General features: G+C 37.1%; 1 protein-coding gene and 1 long non-coding RNA gene across 5 annotated transcripts in view; one reads left to right on the top strand and one right to left on the bottom strand.

Annotated features, from left to right (window-relative positions):
* The window catches only part of LOC107671593 (uncharacterized), a 21,759-nt gene extending 21,458 nt beyond the window's left edge, over positions 1–301 (top strand). Inside the window, exon 3 of the long non-coding RNA XR_001632223.1 lies at positions 232–301. This is a non-coding gene — a long non-coding RNA (uncharacterized LOC107671593). The remainder of the gene's footprint in view (positions 1–231) is intronic.
* LOC107671592 (glypican-5-like) overlaps positions 1–10,372 on the bottom strand; it is a 125,808-nt gene that overhangs the window by 99,692 nt on the left and 15,744 nt on the right. The gene's annotated exons all lie outside the window — the stretch shown is intronic.

Raw genomic sequence — 10,372 nt, 5'->3', positions numbered from 1 at the left:
AAAAAAAAAAAAAACACGCAACCAACTGAGAAAGTTAATCGCAAAAGAGCGACCAGTGGGAGGAATGAGTCTGGAGCCCTGAATTGCCCAGCTCCCCGTCAATGATCTAGCACCCCCTCAGCACCTGCGTTCAAAATTCTCTGGCGCTGCCCCTGGTAGGTACATCGATGTATTTTTGAAAAGCAAAAATTAAGTTTGTCCAACTCTAAACCCAGTCCCCAAGTAAATTAGGTTATTAAATAAAAAACTAGCAAAACGAGTTGCGCGGTGTCCCCACCACATTTCAACGCAAAGTTACGCCACTGGTGTGTGCCCATATTGGCGAGAAGGTTGGAATGAGAGCAGCAAACCACAAGCAGAATGTGCCAGTGTAAGGTTACAGCATTTAGGAGGGCAGCCTCATGCCACGAACACTCCGTAAAAACACCAGAAGTGGCATAGAGAGAGACAAGCAGACGGAGAAAGAGCCAGGGAGTTGAAAGAGGTGAATTTAGTTGGTTTTGAGGCCTCACACCACAGAACTTGGCCAAGTTGTCGCAGGCCATCTCTGCCAGCAAATTTCTGTAGGGTTTTCTTTCATGTGTATACAAACGTTAATATCTCTGAGTGTTTGTGTACATCTGAAGACAAGCAGGATGCATGATTCTGCTCCTTTCAGATGGAATTAGACACTAATTCCAAGAAAACCTTGGATGATCCATATGTGAGTTGCAGGCACCTCATTGCCATGTTGGAAAACGGCATTTAAACGGCTGACACTGCTCAGACAAGAACATGAAGCAAACATAATGTCCTGTACAGAAACCAACAGTGGTCTGACAGCTGGGGAAAAAGCTAGTTGAAACCTCCATTAGTGCCTCATCATTAAAGCAGAACTGCCAGACATTGCTCATCTGATTTGTCAGAACTATGATTGGGTAAATTGAAAAGCTATAAATGGCTTGTTTGTTTTATAGCGCACAAAAACATATTACTGATTTTTTTTCTTTCGGTTTGCCCTAAAATTAAGACTGTTTATGTTCGGAATGCCACCACACTAATCATAATATTATAATATAAACCACACAGTATGAACATTTCTGCATGCACATGACACCCGGATAACCAAAAGAACTTCGTTCCAGAGGGTACCTTGGACTATTAACAAAAGATAATGTTTGTAGGAAAAAAAAAAAAGAATGCACAATTCCATGGGGAGATTAATCCCTCATGTCACTGGGCTCCAGAGGAAAGCAACGCTCTGTACGTTACTGGTTTGCGAGCTGGGCAACTGCAGTGTTGCAATGATGCCAGTGAGCCAAGATGGGGGCCAGATTTACAGCCATGCAATTGGATGTTATATAGCCTCTTAAGAGGGTCTACAAAAGGCTTTTAAAGATGATTAATCCACTTAATGACCAAGACTCATTTCCTAAACGCACGGTCTGCTGGCGAAGAGATTCAGTTTGGTTAGTAAGACTGAACAAATGATGGTGGAAAAATAAGATATAGAAGACTTTTAGGGTGGTTCCACTTTAGTTAAATATTCCCTGGTGTCACGCAACCCACAGTGGTGGATATTGTTTTCCAATAAACATATAGATATTATGAACTAATACATCATTTTTAACTACATTCAATTGTAAAACTACATGTTTGATCCTGTAAAACCTGATAACCAACAGTGACCCACTTTTGTCACGGCCAAGTCCCTACATGCAAGGCCATGCTGCATTCCTCAGTGACCACGGTCATCATTCAGAGCGTTCAGGAGTCCATCGTCTGTCTATCATCTTCCACCCCAGAAAGCCCCGTAATCCAGCCAAGGGCTCGTGTTTCATATGGGTCAGACGCAGATATGAGTTCATCACCTCTGTAGGGGGGCTATAAAATCCCATTTTAATTAGTGACAATACATACATCCTGGTCCTCTGACTAAAACAGCTGTGATGAGAGAACACATCACATTACCACATACAACTTCTGCATGAGAAGCTGAAGAACGGAGAGCAATGAGATACAGTTAAGAAGAAACAGAAAAAGAACAGAAATCTAACGTGTCTGCTCTGCACTGACACACAAATGGGGATTGGATTTGTTGCTACAAGTATAACTACACATTAAGGCAATTAAAGGTGTACAAAAGAAGCTCTCTTGTTGGACTAGTGCTTAAGTTTTAACATGACCAGATGCAACTTTCAAGCCAGACATTTCTGATCCCATTCCTTCCCAATTTTATGACTAATAAATCAGATTACACTCTATTTTAACCAATCACAACATTTACAAAAGAAAGACTAAGATTTGCTTGTTGTATTCCTAATTTGTAACCAAGTAACTTTTAATAAAAGCATGTGCTTAATGAGTAAATTGAAATGTACACAACCCTACAATAGTTTGGGATGGATCATTATATAGTTAGTTTTTTAAACTATAAAACACGTTTATTCAGCAAGGATGTATTAAACTGATTAACACTGACAGTAAAGTCATTTATAATGTTGCAAAAGATTTACTTCCATTTTCCCATATAGAAAATAAATGTTGTTCCTCCTAATTTTGTTCACACTATCATGGTTTTCACACAGAATTTAATATAATTTTAATTTAATTCCAAAATTATAAAATCATACACACACACACACACACACACACACACACACACACACACACACACACACACATACATACATATATATATATATATATATACATACTCTTATATATTTTATATATGAAATGTGTATATAATATTAAAAATTTATTTAGCTGTTTTTAATTCATTACAATTAATTTAATATTACAAAATACTTTTTTACTGTATTTTTAATTAAATTCAATTTACAGTTATTTGTATAACGCTTTTCACGATATATAATGCTGCAAAGCAGCTTCAGAGAAGATGAAAGTTTCTACATAATTAGGAATAATTTATCAGTGGTCTATGTCAAAGTGATGTCCGTATGACAGAAATGTAGAGTTCTAGGACAGTAAAAATCATGCAGTTAGTTAATGACATGTATATGTAACAGCAATAATTATATGTGGTGATCAAACTTATAGTAATGCAAGGAAGAATTGGTAGTTTTGTATGTTAATGAAATAAGCTGTGAAAGGTTGTGCATATCTGCTCTCAATAAAAAATTATTTTGCACCATATTGAAATTACTCAATCCACTCAAATCAGAATCCGGAGTTTAAAAATGCTCTGTAAACAAACATATGCGAGTACAGAAGGTTAAATCAACCGCACGTAATGCTACACATTAGGAGACAAACTAGATGCAACCACCTGTCCAGAACTGCTGCAGACACCCCACCCCCTCCCCTCAGCAGCGTCAGAAGGGAAACAGGTGGAGGGTGCAGAGGAACGTTTCACCAATATCTCTCTCATCAAATGGCAATTAAAATGGCTTCCCCGTTATATCGAAAGTCACTAAGACAAACAATTCCTGAGATGCCAGATGCAGTGTGTGTGCACATGTGAAAACACAGAGCTCTCTGAAGGATCTGGTTAAAAGTGAGTCTGCCAAACACTGTGCTGATCTAAACGTCCCAATCATCATTCACTTCTGAATTGGTCTAGATTGAGCAAGTGTCTCTGCAGTCCAGCAACAATGTGGTGAATTGCTGTATAAAAGCAAACTGTTTCTGGAAAACTACTGATTTGAAATATTTGTGTTGCCCATGTGTGTCCTTAGTCTTGAGAAAAAAATCTTCAAGCTTGAAATGCAAATGCTAAGTTTTTAAACCTATATCAGACACATTTGATTGTAAAATGGATTGCCTTAGGCCAGTGATAGATTGATGTTTGATGATATATAAATAAAACACAATATACTGAAATTTAAAGCCACATTTTGTCACGTCTATTCAATTGTTTACTGTCACTATATTTAATTTCTTAAATTAACTTCATGTAATGGACACTATCATTCAAATGCTTGGGGTCAGTTCATTTTTTTTATTTAGTTTTTTGATATAAATTTAATTATTTTATTTAGCAAAGACGTTACAGAAGTTACAGTAAAGACTTTTACAATGTCACAAAACATTTCCATTTCAAATAAATGCTGTTCTTTTGAACTTTCTATTCATCAAAGAATCTTGAAATAAATGCAGCAAACAAAAATATTAAGCAGCACAATTTTTTCCAACTGATAATAATAAGAAATGTTTCTTGAGTACCATATCAGCATATGTGACACTGAAGACTGGAGTAATGGCTGCTCAAAATTCAGCTTTGCCGTCACAGGAATAAACCCCCCTTTTTTTATATATATATATATATTAAAATAGAAAACATTTTTATATTTTAAATTGTAATAATATTTCACAATATTTCTGTTTTAACATTTTAGCCTCGGTGAGCATAACTCAAACTTTTGAACAGTAGTGTCATTATTTCTATTATTTTTTTAAGCAACTAATGATTATTAAAATAATAATTATAATAAAAATAATAATAATAATAACAAAAATTCATATTGACTGACAATAATCGAAGAATTTCACTTTGCTTAAACCCTGGGAAAAGTCCGGTCAGGTTTTGAGTACATATCAGATTGAACAGTTGGAAAAATTGAAAGAGACAAAAAGAACATGGACTCAACTGAGGGCAGAAACGCTAAAGTAATGAGGACTGATGATCCCTTAACTCCAAAATAAAAAACGCTTGTCCCTTCCAACTGAACACTTTCTTCTAGTTCCAGCTGTGCAGACATCTCAAACATGTTCTGTGATGATTGGTGGCAGGTCGTTCTCGTGAAAGGTTCACCATGCTGTAGAACAGGAAATCAAACCACCATCCCTTTTCTGTCTCTCCCTCCCAGTATTAGGACCTAATGATGTTGGAAGAGAAAAAGAGAGAGGGTGGAGAGTTTGAGCCATGATTGGGTTTGGATCGTGTGTTCGGTTGTCCATTTCAGTCTGAGGTAATGAAGTGAATAAAGAGACACGAGGCAGCTAGACACCAACCTAAAAGCCGTGTGAAAGCGGCTGCAATGACACTCTGGAGATGATACCACTCCCTTTCTCCTCAGACGCCCCCTGGCCTACACACTACTTGTACTCCTATTTCCTGTCATTATTTTCCTTTTAAACATCTCTCATTAGTGGTGTTTGTTAAAGTAAGCACCAGTATTACTTTTAGTCATACTTGGAGTTAGTGATCTGAACAGAGTGTTAACTCATTTTTTGACACATAACAACCTTGTAACACCCAAATAAACAGCCAGAACACTATAGGAATTGCATAGGCAACCAACTAACATCTTGTAGGCCACTCACAAATTGTTCAGAAAATATACACCAACTTAATACCTTTGAGTAAAAACTATTTATTTTACATTTTTTGGACTATCAACCCTCTAAACCAGCTTGGAATAGCTTAAAAAAAAAATTTTTTTTTGCCTCTTACAATTGTTCTCTTTTGTAGCATGGCTTCTCCTTCTGGAAAATTTCATATAAGTGGATAGACCAACTGGTTTTTGGAATATGGTAGCCTTTTCTGGTTCCAGGTGGTCTACTACCTCTAACTAGCTTTACCATGATAGTCTACCAAATCAAAAGCAGTTCCACCACCTGTTAGTCCAGTAGATCAACCACCTAGACAAGATTGGACCAGCAAATGTCCATAAATGACAAGCTAGAATCTATGTGAAATCAATTACCACCTTAAACTAGTTTTTGAGTCATTTTCACTTCTATAGAAAGTTTAACTCACTTGTTTTGTTTGCCCCACATAATTGCTCTCTCATAATCTGATGTTAGACATTTCCAGATAAACTGCATTTTATTTTTCCTCACTTAAATGCTCAGTGTGCCTCCTTAAGGGGAGAGCAGACAGCGGGGTCGCTTTAAATCTTTCTCTAACCTTTGTTAAACAACAAAAGCGTTCATTCTGTCCTGTACAGCAAACAACAGGCCAGCACCATTCCCTGAACCCCAGCGTCAAATCTCACGACAGCTGGTCAGCAAGGGCCGGATGGGATGTGTAGAATCCATCCATTCCACTGTTACCATGGGAATGACATAGCAGGTGCACTGCGTGTGAGGCTGAAGCCACTAGATTTGCTCAGAGGTACGGTATGAGAATCACTTCCTGTCCCAAGCCCACGGCTGACATCAGGCATTGGGTCTGGATCAGTCTGTCAGTTCAGGCCAAACTGTCTCTCTCATTCTCAACCCTTTTCTTTTTATTTTTCTCTTTAGGAGACACATGTTGTGGTCCAGGGCCAGCTAAGGAAGCAACATGGCAAGCTCAATTAGTCAGCGGATAAATCTACCCTCCAAAAAGGCCAAATGATATCTGGGAGGTGGATGTATGAGAGGGGGGGGTTCCTCTGAGACTTTAAAGAGTCATGCGATCGTTGATGAAGACAAGGGAAAGACGAATGAATAATAACAATGAGAAAGAGAGAATGAAGGCCAGACAGAATGAAAATGAGCGAGTGAGAAGGGTTTCCCCACAGCACAACTGGCATAATGCCACTAAGAAGGCTGTCACTGCTGAGCAGTAATGAGGTTTTTACTGGCACTTTCCATGAATACAGTACACTTTAGTGTCCTATGAAATTTTTAAAAGCACTGGAGGCCCATATCCCATGCTTTTTGTTGTGAGAACTCTAAAAAATTATGTTTGCAACAAACTTTTTTAATTATTCAAAAGAAAAAAAAAAGTTTCAAATAACTGAGTTGTGGCCCTAGAACCAATTAATCTTATCTTCATTTCAGTTAAAATCAACAGCTAGCACAGCACAATGTTAAATGCTAAAACATAGCATGTAAATTTAACGAACAAGTAAATAGTGTTAATAAATAATGTTAGGTGGCAACAGTTTTCACCTTTTTCGCTGACAATTTGCTGAAAAAGAAACAAAAAATACTTCAGACTTACAGGTAATTGCTATTCAAGAGTTTTGAGCTCTATTTTACTTGAAAGCGCCACTTAATTTAACACGCATCGATTTTCATTCCTGAACCGTGTAAACATCTGGGTTCTCCTCTCGTCTTGTCTCTCCTCATCTCTCCTCTCCTCTATCTAAAGTCTTTACGCAACATCCATCTGTTATTTTTCACCTCTTAAAATCTCCGAGGGAAAATGGAGAGGGAGATTTGGGGAACATGGGGAGAAAGAGAATTAGTCACTGTCATTATGAACCCCAGTGAGGAGACGGAGAGGCCTGACTGCTGCTCCTGGGTCTGCCTTCACTTCATTGCTTCCCTATCTTTGACTATATATCATGGGCCATCAAACACTCAAATTACCTACTAAGTTCCATAAAATGTGCAGTTTAAAAGCAGAGTACAAACTTGACTTGTCATTTCCAAGTGACAAATGAACCAAAAGCAAGTTAAACTATATGAATTTCTTAAAAATTGTTATTTGACTCATTATTTAATCATACTGCCAGATGTTAAATATATTTTTAAACAAAATATAATTAAAAAAGCAAAATAACTATTTTTTTTTTTTTTTTATTAAATACATAGCATGAAGTGCACTGCACACACACACACAATCTGTCAATCTCAATGGCACACAAAGCCATTTGACTTTTAACTGTGGTCATTTTAATAAGCTCAGCATGAAAAGAGCTTTCCTGGAGCATTTCGGTCCTTGGTAGTGCAACTGAAGCAAACAATCAACTATGGGCACCTATTAAAAGATCACCGGGATAAAGTTGTGGACAGGCACAAGTCAGGAGATGGATACAAAAAAAAGGTAAAGGCTTTATCAATGCCTAGAAGCACAGTGAATCTATTATTAAGAGGTGGATTGTATTTGGTAACCCTCCCTGGATCACAACTGAGCTTTGCCAAAACACACCTTGAAGATTCAGAGGCAGATGAGACTAAAATTGAATTATTGGCCTCAACACCAAACGATATGTCTGGCGGAAATCCAATACAGCTCACCATCCAAATAATAGCATTCCTCCAGTAAAGCACGGAGGTGGTAAGATCCTGTTATGGGGGTGTTTCACTGCAGCAGGGACTGGAGCACTTGTCAGGATAGAAGGAAAAATGGATGGGCCAAAATACCATCAAATTCTTGAGAAAAATCTGCTGCCCTCACACAGTGGTTGAAGGAGAAAAAGGTGAATGTCCTTGCATGGCCTAGTCAGAGCCCAGACTTAAACCCCATTGAAAATCTGTGGAATGACTTGAAGTCTGCAGTCCACAAATGGTCACCATCAAATTTAACTGAACTTGAGCAGTTCTACAAAGAAGAGTGGGCAAATATTGCAAAATTAGTAGAGACAAATCCCAACAGACTAAAGGCTGTAATTAAAGCAAAATGTGGTTCAACAATACTGACACAAGGGGCTGATCCTTTTTCCAACTCAGTGATTGTTTTTTATTTTTTTCTGACATGTTGGTGTTGTATCTTTCGCTTGGATGTTATAAGTTGCACCGAGTAAATACAGCTGGATAAAACAAAAATGGTGTCCGTCTTCATTTCATGCTGCAAAGCAACAACATGTGATTATTTTAAAGGGGGCTGATTGTTTTCTATACCCACTGTGGATAGATAGATAGATAGATAGATAGATAGATAGATAGATAGATAGATAGATAGATAGATAGATAGATAGATGGATAGATGGATAGAAGAAACCACAAGAAAGATAGTGTAGATAGACAATACAAACAGACAGACAGATAAAATGACAGAATGATTGAGTTAGACAGAAAGATACAATGACAGACAGACTGATAGATAGACTGATAGATAGATAGACTGATAGATAGATAGACTGATAGACAGATAGACTGATAGACAGATAGATAGACAGATAGATAGATAGATAGATAGATAGATAGATAGACAGACAGACAGACTGTTAGGGACAGATATACAAAAAAAAATTGACAAAAATGTTACAATTGTAAAACTTCCATAACCACACATCCTATTTACTACGGCCTAAAGATTACATTTACTCTAATAATGGTCTTTAAAGTATATACTGTAACATGCAATAAGCTGTACACTTTTCAATTTCAAAAATGGCCTCTGAATCCAAATGACCTCAGCAGAGAGGAATAAAACAAAGACATGATCATTTAACAAACATTCCAAACATGATGGCAATGATGTAAAACCTCAAATCATCATTCTAATTAAGGTTTACATTAAGTCAGTAATCAGATATGATGTCTGTACGCCACAGGGTAATTATTAATCCATGATGGTGACAGTAAAACAGACGCTCGAGTCTCACAGTCTCTTGTATTGTTTACAGAAACAAATTCTCACAATCACTACAAATATGTTGAATATTTTATACTTTCTTCTTAAAGAGATATTTCACCCAAAAATGAAAAAAAAAAAGAAAACTCACTGATTCATTTACCCACAAAAACAAATACTAAGACATTTTTAAAAATATCTTCTGGAAAGTAAGTCCTAGAGTTTTGAAACAACATGTGGGTGAGTAAATGATAGGGTTGGGTATCGATTGGGTTTTTTACGATACCGGTGCCAAATCGATACTTTTAAAACGGTACCGGTGCCTTTTAAAGTATCGGTGCCTGAACCGATACTTTAAAAAATAGAGCCACAAAAAAAAAAACTATGGATAACATTAAAGAACATTACAAATATTTTAAATAAATATACATAGCATTCACATGCTCCTCGGATGCTCTCATTTCCCGAGTTGTGCTTCCCTTACTCTAAGGCTAATAAATGTATTTCACAATCTGGGTCATTATTTAATACAAAACTATATTTAATACAAAACCACACATAATGTGTCTACCCTATCTCTGTCAATCACTCTGATATTTAGCTATAATGAGTGAATTGACTGTCTGTCACTGACTTTAATCAGTTCTGTGAATGACTGTATGTGATGCCACATGCACTGTAATATGTTTTATATTGAATGTTAAATTTTAAAATTAAAATAGCAACATTTTATAAAGTATGCGTTCATATGTGTTAAGGGCTAACATTACATTTCCGCTGGAGGAAACAGCTGTGGTGTGATGAGGGGTGAACACAGCGAAAACTTTACAGTAGATGGGAAACTGATTGCTCCCTCGTGACCTTTTGTAAACTGTATAAAGGAAGTTATAGTATAAGAACATTATAAGAAAGTGTGTCCAGCTGAATTCAATTTGAGTTTTGTTAGACGAATATAAAAAGCTTAGTATACCGCGGCAGCGGTCGCGACAGCCCTCGTGTGAAGACCGAAGAGTTTAAAGACCATTGACTCTACCATTCGACTCCGCCGAGCAGGGACACCGGCAAGGGACATAAGTATCGCTTTTGAATCATTCTCTTTCCTACTACTTGTTTCCCTTCAGTTTTCAGTTTTTATATCCAATTCTTACTATGTGATTCCAGATCCCTCCAATCACTAACACTTGCAAACCACGC

The sequence above is a fragment of the Sinocyclocheilus anshuiensis genome, unplaced genomic scaffold (genome assembly GCF_001515605.1).
Source record: "Sinocyclocheilus anshuiensis isolate Anshui unplaced genomic scaffold, SAMN03320099.WGS_v1.1 scaffold1149, whole genome shotgun sequence".
Lineage (NCBI taxonomy): Eukaryota > Metazoa > Chordata > Actinopteri > Cypriniformes > Cyprinidae > Sinocyclocheilus > Sinocyclocheilus anshuiensis.
The sequence above is the reverse complement of the archived record's forward strand: the minus strand, read 5'-3'. Positions and strand labels throughout refer to the sequence as shown.